General features: G+C 54.6%; 1 long non-coding RNA gene across 1 annotated transcript in view; it reads left to right on the top strand.

Annotated features, from left to right (window-relative positions):
- The window catches only part of LOC125345032, a 20,033-nt gene extending 15,136 nt beyond the window's left edge, over positions 1-4,897 (top strand). Inside the window, exon 3 of the long non-coding RNA XR_007209692.1 lies at positions 4,791-4,897. This is a non-coding gene — a long non-coding RNA (uncharacterized LOC125345032). The remainder of the gene's footprint in view (positions 1-4,790) is intronic.
- Positions 4,898-7,478: the final 2,581 nt, after the last annotated feature.

Raw genomic sequence — 7,478 nt, forward strand, 5'->3', positions numbered from 1 at the left:
GGGGATTCCAGAACCACACCTGCCTCCTTCATCAGCTCTTCCCACTCAGCCCACTCCGACTGCATGGGGCCATCCTGCCTGGGCTCCCGAGCGCCATCCCGCTCGGGGTCCTGCCCCAGGAGGGCTGGCACGAGCCCTGGGTGGCGGCCCAGCAGAGCCACGGTCTCCCAGCGCAGGTCCAGCTCCTTGGCCAAGCTGCCCACCCGCTGGTGCTCCCTAAGCCCCTGAACCGTGCTCCTCACTCCCGTGGTCTCCAGGATCTCCGGCATGAAGGGTAGGATGGAGAGCAGCCTCAGGGTCTTCCGGATCTCCTCCGTGTCCCCGCTGCGGGCCAGGTGCTCCTGGAGCTGCCTGGCGGCTGCCCAAGCCCCCTCCACAACCCGGGTTCCGGGGCCACACGGCTCCTTGGCCCCGCTCTGAGAGGAAGGATCCGCACCTGCCAAGCTCCACCTCTTCCGCTTCTGCTTCCTTTCCCTGGGTTCCTGAACTTCCTCAGTGGGTGCTGGAGCGCCATCCCGCTCCTGGTCCTGGCCCATCAGCTCTGTCCAGAGTGCTGAGTTTCCACCCAGGAGAGCCAAGCTCTTCCAGCGCTTTGCCATCTCTTTGGCCAAACTGCCCACCTGCGGGTGTGCTCTGAACGCCTTCACTGTCCTTCTGACTCCCGTGGCGGCGAGGATCTCCGCCGTGATGGGCAGGACGGACAGCAGCATCAAGGACTTAAAGAGTTCCTCCTCTTCAGTGCTGGAGGCCAGGCGCTCCTGGAGCTGCCCCACGGCCCCCCACACCCACTCGTCCACCTGTGTGATGATGCCACACTGGAACACGTGTGGAGAGATGCAGGGACCACTCACCTGGGTTCCTCGATCCAATGGCTCATGAGTCCCGCAGTGAGAGAAATGATCCGGCTCATCCTCTTCCTCTTCTCCTTCCTTCTCCTCCTCTCTTTCCCCGTCCCCCTCATCCTTCCTCTTCCTCTCCTTTTCTGCCTCCCTCTCTCCCTCTCTAGGGCCATCCTGCCTGGGCTCCCAAGCGCCATCCCGCTTGGGGACCTGCCCCAGGAGCACTGGCACCAGCCCTGGGTGGCGGCCCAGCAGAGCCACGGTCTCCCAGCGCAGGTCCAGCTCCTTGGCCAAGCTGCCCACCAACTGGTGCTCCCTAAGCCCCTGAACCGTGCTCCTCACTCCTGTGGCCTCCAGGATCTCCGGCATGAAGGGCAGGACAGAGAGCAGCCTCAGGGTCTTCCGGATCTCCTCCGCGTCCCTGCTACGGGCCAGGCGCTCCTGGAGCTGCCTGGCGGCTCCCCAAGCCCCCTCCGCCGCCTGGTATCCTGGGCCCAGAGGCTCCTCGGCCCTGCTCTGAGAAGAAGGATCCGCACCTGCCAAGCTCCACCTCTTCCGCTTCTGCTTCCGTTCCCGTGATTCCAGAACTTCCTGGGTGGGCGCTGGGGCCCCATCCCGCTCCGGGCCCCGGCCCATCAGCTCTGCCTCGAGCGCTGGGTTTCCACCCAGGAGAGCCAAGGTCTTCCAGCGCTTCGCCATCTCCTTGGCCAAACTGCCCACCTGCGGGTGTGCTCTGTACGCCTTCACTGTCCTTCTGAGTCCCGTGGCGGCCAGGATCTCCGCCGTGATGGGCAGGACGGACAGCAGCCTCAGGATCTTGCGCAGTGCGTCCCCTTCGGTGCTGGAGGCCAGGCGCTCCTGGAGCTGCTCCCCGGCCCCCCACACCCAGTCCGCCGTCTGCGTCCCGACGCCACCCAGGTCCAGGTCTGCACACAGGCCCGGGCCGCTCACCTGGCTTCCCGCCTGCAGTTCCCTCGCCCCGCTGGGACAGCACTGATCCGCGGTGGATGCCTTCCACATCTCGCGCTCCTGCGCCCCGTTCCTCTCCCCCTGCCCCGGATCCTCCTCCGTGGGCTCGGGAACCACAGCCTGCTCCGCGACCTGGCTACGAGCCTCTGACGGGTGGCTCGGCACAGCCAAGATCTCCCAGCGCTCGGCCAGCTCCTTGGCCACACTGCCCACCTGCTGGTGCTTGCTCAAGGCCTCCAGCGTCCCCCTGACACCCGTGGCCGCCAGGATCTCCGGCGTCATGGGCAGGCGGGAGAGCAGCCTCAAGGAGCGGCGGAGCTCGTCCGCGTCCGTGCTGGAGCCCAGGCGCTGCTGGAGCTGCCGCACGGCCCCGCACGCCCACTCGGTCGCGCCCATGCCGATGCCCACACCGTCCACGTCCTCAGAGATGCGCGGGCCACTCACCTGGCTTCCTGGGTGCTGTAGGTCACTCGCCGTGCTCTGGGCACTCCTCCTCTGGTCGGTCGGTCGGTTGATCGGTCGGTTGGTGTGTCGCTGCTGCGAGGCTGGCCTCCGCTTCCTGCTCTTGGTCTGCTTCCTTCCGTGGTCGCCTTCCAAAGCAATCCGGCCGGCCAGCTTCCCGCCTTATATAGGCCTCTGCCTGACCCCCCCTCCTGACAGCTCCGCCTCTAAACCCCTCCCCACGGCACACGCCCTCCGTGCCCTCGGGTCCTGCCAGGGGTTCTGACCACAGGCCTGGCCTTCCACAGGGTCCTCCCCCCAACTCCACGGCCCTCTGCCTGCTCTGCCCTTCTTGTCCCGACCTCCTGGGTCCAGATAGCCCTCACCCTTCCCTTGACCTGGGGTCCCAGCCTCGGTGCCATGGCCCTCTCCACCAACCCTCACTTTGTGTCAACCCTGAGGACCATATCCTCCCTCTCTGGCCCTTCATTTCCTCCTCTCCCCATAGCCCTAGGCACACTTTTGTATTTACTCCCCAAACTCCAGGGCTGGGGACCATTTCTCCTCCGTGTATGCATGTATATATATACACACATGCGCACATATATCTAAGTATACACATATATAAATCAATATTTATGTTTGCACACATATTTTACATGTCTGTATGTTTATACAGGCGTGTGCATTATTCCTCCCTTTCCTTCCCTTCTCTGGTTTCTTTGAGGGGTTGTGGGCCTGCTGGCCTTCTGGGGAACAGATTTGTTTGCTTGCTGGGTTTCAGATACAGGGTCTTAGGGGAGGTCCAGTTTGGCCTTGAGCTTGGGAACCTGCTGTCTCTGCCTCCTGTAGGCTGGGCTCACAGGTGTGGGCCCTCAGACACTGACCTCCCACCCCCTGCTGTTAGGGTGTGTTCTAATGCAGGCTTGTTCCTTCCGGGGTGGTAGTACACAGGCTGGGTGGATGGGTTGTAATTCCCCAATGTGGTTCTGCATTGTCCTCCATCCTGTCATGTGTGGGCACTTCTTGAGTTTGGATCATTGTTTAGGGAATCTCTGATCATATATGCCACTATCCAACATAGCAAAATTGTTAGGTATGTGAGTAAAAAGCTTTTTGAGGCAATTGCAAAAGGAGTTTCTTTCCAGGTTTTATAGAAAAGCTATTGATTTCTGAGGGTTTATTTTGTATGCTGCTACATTGCCAAAGGTTTGGATCAGCTCAAGTAACTTGGGCTTAGACTCTATGGGGTTCTTCTTGTAGTTTTTTTTTTTTTTTTAAACTACCGGACATGCTTATTTAAATAACTTCCCTTTAGTGTACTATTATCATATATATGAAAGTGATAGTGCTACTTAATATTTTTTTTAATTTTTATTATCAAACTGATGTACAGAAATATTACAGTTTAATATTTATTAAGATACCATTTTAAGTAACCAAATTCTCTTTTTGAATTAATTTAGATGAATGTTATATGCACACTTTAATCAGGGAATTCAAGAGACCTGGAAACAAGTTATCAGGAGACAGGAAGACTCGGATAGTACTCATCATCTTCCTGTTTCTTGTTTTAAACATATACAGAAAAGCACAGAAATGTCATTTAAACAGAAGAGTATATTGGGAACCCTTGTACTTTGTAACAATCGAAGCAAATATCCCCTGGCTAAGACATGGAGTACCTTCAGTATCTTTAAATCCCCTCACCTGTAAGTATCCATTCAGACAAACTGTTCAAATCCTTCTCATTTTCTTTCTGAATCTTAAAACCTTTGGCTCAAGGCGAGTGCTTTACTATTTGAGCCACAGATCTGCTTCTGGCTTTTTAGTTGTCTCTTCTATGTCTTCTTCTTTTGATTTGTCTCTTCTTTTTGGAGATAAGAGTCTCCCAGACTACCCAGGCTGGCTTTGAACCACAGTCCGCAGCTCTCAGCCTCCTGAATAGCTTCGGTTACAGGCATGGGTGGTGGCGTCCTTTCTGTTTGTCTGTCTCCTCACAGGCAGGCCTCCTCCTGTGGGTGGGTGCCTCGGGGTTGGGCCAGAGGAGGGGGAGGTAGGCACTGGGCAGTGGCCACCACCTCCAGTGACAGCAAAAGGACTTATTGATGGGGTTGCTTTCGCCACTTCGCCCCTTGCAGGCCCCAAGGAAGGATGGTGGGCTTGGAGGAGGCCTGGGTCAGGGGCCCAGCATGGCTTCAGCCCATAGACCATGTTCATCAGCATGGTTGGCTCCTCCTGAGTCTGAACCGGAGTCCTGTTGTTAGAGCTTTTTTTTAGATTCTCAAAGATTCAGAGCCCAGTGGTTTCTGTTTGCTCCAATACAAACCTGCTTCAGCTTTGCAGTCTTCCCAGACTGAAGACTCCTAGCTGCCGAATCATGGTGAGGTCTTTGATCTGGACCATACCTCTGGTCTTCCATGGCGAGACTCCGGCTGGAGAGCTCTGCTTGTCCCTAGCCCTTCAGGCAGGGCTGAGTCTGGGAGGGGAGGGCAGCAGGGGCCTGGTTGCACTGAGGAGGGAATGGATCCCAGAAGGTAGGCAGTGGCTGCATCTGAGCCCATGCTGCCCGGATTGCTTGTGTGGTGTCCGCCGCTGCCTCCTGTCCCTCTTCATGAGGATGTTCCAGTGAGATACCCCCAGCCCACAAGCCCACTGTCCATCTCACACAGTAGAAACAGGGTCCAGGCGGGCGACAGCTTGTTCTGAGACCCAGTGGTGATAGACAGCATGAATTAAAGCGCTTGATCCAAAGCAGGGCAGGGCTCTTTCTGAATCACCCAGGGGCTCATGGCTCAGGCTCTCCCCGGACCCAGCTCAGCCCTTCCACAGTCCTTTGGCAGCTAGGCCATCATCTCCTCTTCCAAGCACCACTTGGGTCTCATCCCAGTAGCAACGGGTGCTCTGCTCCATAAAAGCCAGTCTGTGTGGCCGGAATGAAATGCATCAGTAAGCGTTGCATCCCTGCCTGTGAGGGGACCCTCTCATCTGCTGGGAGGTGACGTTGGATCCAGGTCCCCCGAAACAAGGAGCATGGTATCTAGCTCCTTCTGTCGCCTGTCCACAGGATGGGAAAGCTTCTTCTGGAGGAGCCCAGGGGCCAGGGAGCAGCTGCGGAGGGCTGGACGCTGGCTACGTGCTCTCCATGACCCGCTGCCACCCTCCAGAGCTCTGGTCATTGTGTCCTCCTGGGCCCTGATTTGGGGGCCTAGGTTACCCCTTGCCATGCATGGGGCTGCTTAACATTGTGACCAAGTGGCCAGCCTGCTCCCATGCCTCCTTTTCTTTCCAGGGTAAAGGTCAGGACGATTCCTCACTCTTGGCTGCCCCCTGCCCAGGGCCCTGAGCAGGGCTGAGCTTTAAACCTTCGTGTGTGCTAGGGTGGGCGTGGCACACACCTTCAGCACAATCCCCTTCAAAGCCAAAGTTCATTGAATAGTTTCTCTTCTTTCTCTGCCGTCTCCTTTGGTTGGTTTGTGGTGATTTAAAATTTGCTTTCTCTCCTCATGTTTATTTCGCTGCCCAGTGTCGATGGGTCTGGCTGTATTTTCAATGACTTCAGCTAGTTTGCCACTCTCAAACCCTGCTAGTGTATTTATTGTTGAATATTTACAATGATCTGAATCAAAGTGAATTAAAACAGAGATATTTTATTGTTCCGGCGTGTATGGTTGTGGGCTCTCTCGACTTCCCCTCACTTGGGGGGGGGAAGGGGCTTGTCCGCCCCTTCCCGGGTTGGCCCTTTATCGCTCTCACGTGGGAGCGATGGCCACAGGTAGCCTCATCTCTCTCTCGACTTCCCCTCGCTTGGGGGGGGGGGAAGGGGCTTGTCCGCCCCTTCCCGGGTGGTCCATGATCGCTCACGAGGGAGCGATGGCCACGGGTAGCCTCGGTGGCGTGTGGTCGCAGGGTGCCCCAAAGCCGCCAAGAATGACATGGACGCATGGGCCCCTGGAGAAAGCCATTAGGGCTTCTGGTTATTCAAATGAGGAACCCCCCAGATATACCCTAAAGGCGGGCACAAGAGAGGGGCCCCTGATTGGTCCCAAGGAGCTGTCCCTTAAGTGATGTCAGACTTCCTTCTCTTCCGGTTAAAGACAGGAAGGGGAGGGACAGGCTGAGGTCAGCTGTGGCCCCTTAAAGGTGCAGCTGACCCCAACATATGGTGTTTTTCTTTTTTTAAAATTTTTATTGTCATTCTGATACACAGGGAGGTTACAGTTTCATACGTTGGGCATTGGATACATTTCTTGAACTGTTTGTTACCTCCTCTCTCATTCCCCCTTCCCCCTCCCACTTTCTTTTTTCCCCATGAGTTGTTCAGTAGATTTATACCAAGTAGATTTATACCAGTAGATTTATACAGTTTTGCAAGTATTGCATTTGTAATCATTTGTCTTTTTACCCTATGTCTCTTGATTTTGGTATTCCCTTTCAGTTTCCTAGTTCTCATACCAGTATACACGGTTTCCAATGTACTCAGATAAGATACAGAGATAGTGCAGGTACAACCTCCACAGGAAGGGGTTACAAGAGGATCATCAATAATAGAAGGTACGGTTTCACATTGCATGTTGAATATAATGACAACAGTAATATAACAGTCGTTTCCATAACATGGAGTTCTTTTCACTTACCATCATCTTATGTGTTCATAAGGGCATAGCTATTGGGCTCTTGTGAGCCTCTGCTGTGACTAGCCTAAACCTGTGCTAATTGTTCCCTATGAGGTAGACAATAGACTCCATGTTTCTTTGGGTCTGCCTCACATCACTTCATATAATTTTATTGCAAGTCCTTCCATTTCCTTAAGAATGGGGCAATGTCATTCTTTCTGATAGAGGCATAAAATTCCACTGTGTATATGTACCACATTTTCCTGATCCATTCGTCTACTGAGGGGCCTCTGGGTTGGTTCCAAATTCTAGCTATGACAAACTGTGCTGCAATGATCATTGTTGTGCTGGTGGCTTTAGTGTGTTCTTGTTTGTGGTCTTTTGTGTAGATGTCCAAACGTGGGGCTGCTGGGTCATAGGGGCGCTCTATGTTTCGCCTTGCTAGGAATCTCCATACTGCTTTCCAGAGTGGCTGAACCAGTTTACATTACCACCCAAAATGAAGTAGGGTTCCCTTTTTGCCACATCCCTTTCAATATTTGTTATTGTTAGTTTTCTGTTTATAGGACGTTCTTACTGGGGTGAGATGGAATCTCAATGTGGTTTTGATTTG

This window comes from Perognathus longimembris, unplaced genomic scaffold (assembly GCF_023159225.1).
Source record: "Perognathus longimembris pacificus isolate PPM17 unplaced genomic scaffold, ASM2315922v1 HiC_scaffold_5230, whole genome shotgun sequence".
In the NCBI taxonomy this organism is placed as follows: domain Eukaryota; kingdom Metazoa; phylum Chordata; class Mammalia; order Rodentia; family Heteromyidae; genus Perognathus; species Perognathus longimembris.